Below are 989 nucleotides of genomic sequence, written 5' to 3' on the forward strand. Positions count from 1 at the left end.
GAGAGAAAATACATAAACACAAGCGGACAAACACACCCACATTATGTCTTAGCAATAAACAAAAAAGACAGGGTCACCCAGTGCAGACAGACAGGGAAGAAAGGAGAGAGGCATCCTAAATCCACTTAGTGCTGCGCAGAAGCAGGTGTGTGAAGGATGGGGTGGGGGGGCAGGAGACGTGGCTAGAACACTAATCTAAGCCAGGAGGTGAAATCAGTGTAAATAAGAGTGTGAAGGACACACTTAGAGGGCAGAGGGGTTTCGATGTGGCAGGACAAGAAATACAATTTACATCCACATTCTCTTCTTAGGAATGTGACAGGAAAAAAATGTCTGCTCGCTCGTACATCCTTTATGTCACAACTGCTGACAAAAATGTTTCAGCCAAACATTGTATTCATCAGATATAGCTAGAGGGGGAGCAAAAAGAATTATTTTCCTCTGCCAGATCATTTTAGTGAGATACGTCTACATTTGACAGAGCATATGCTAGCAGTGCAAGAGGTTAAAGTGGTTTTGCAAAGGCATGGCTGATGACATTGTGCTTTGGGAACACAAAGCGCACAGGAACAAGTAAATGAAACAGAAAGCAGCAAAGTGATGAGAATTGACATTCAATGGCTAAAAAAAATCTGGTCATATTACATACATTTTTGTGTTGATGCTCTAGAAGCACATGAAAAGAGTGATGTGTTGTGTGTGGGTGTTAGATATAGGAAATTGATGGTATGTGTGCGCATTTCTGCATGTATAATGTTAAGTTAAATTCTGGAAACCTCAGAATACAATCTTCCACTGTGAAGCGTCTGTAAATGGCTGCTTTAATACCGGGTCAGCCCACTTCTTCATCACCACTGCAGCTACTTTACCTTCAAATGACGACTCATATCTGTGATTGATAACAGTGTGTGTTTGTACTTGTGTGTGTGTGTGCGTGTATGTGTGTGTGCGCGTGTGTATGTGTCTGTGTCTGTGTCTGTGTGTGTGTG

The 989-nt window shown here is 42.2% G+C and overlaps 1 protein-coding gene across 13 annotated transcripts in view; it reads right to left on the bottom strand.

Annotated features, from left to right (window-relative positions):
* The window catches only part of LOC116669685 (ryanodine receptor 3), a 109869-nt gene that overhangs the window by 67223 nt on the left and 41657 nt on the right, over positions 1 to 989 (bottom strand). The gene's annotated exons all lie outside the window — the stretch shown is intronic.

The sequence above is a fragment of the Etheostoma spectabile genome, chromosome 20 (genome assembly GCF_008692095.1).
Source record: "Etheostoma spectabile isolate EspeVRDwgs_2016 chromosome 20, UIUC_Espe_1.0, whole genome shotgun sequence".
Taxonomy (NCBI): domain Eukaryota; kingdom Metazoa; phylum Chordata; class Actinopteri; order Perciformes; family Percidae; genus Etheostoma; species Etheostoma spectabile.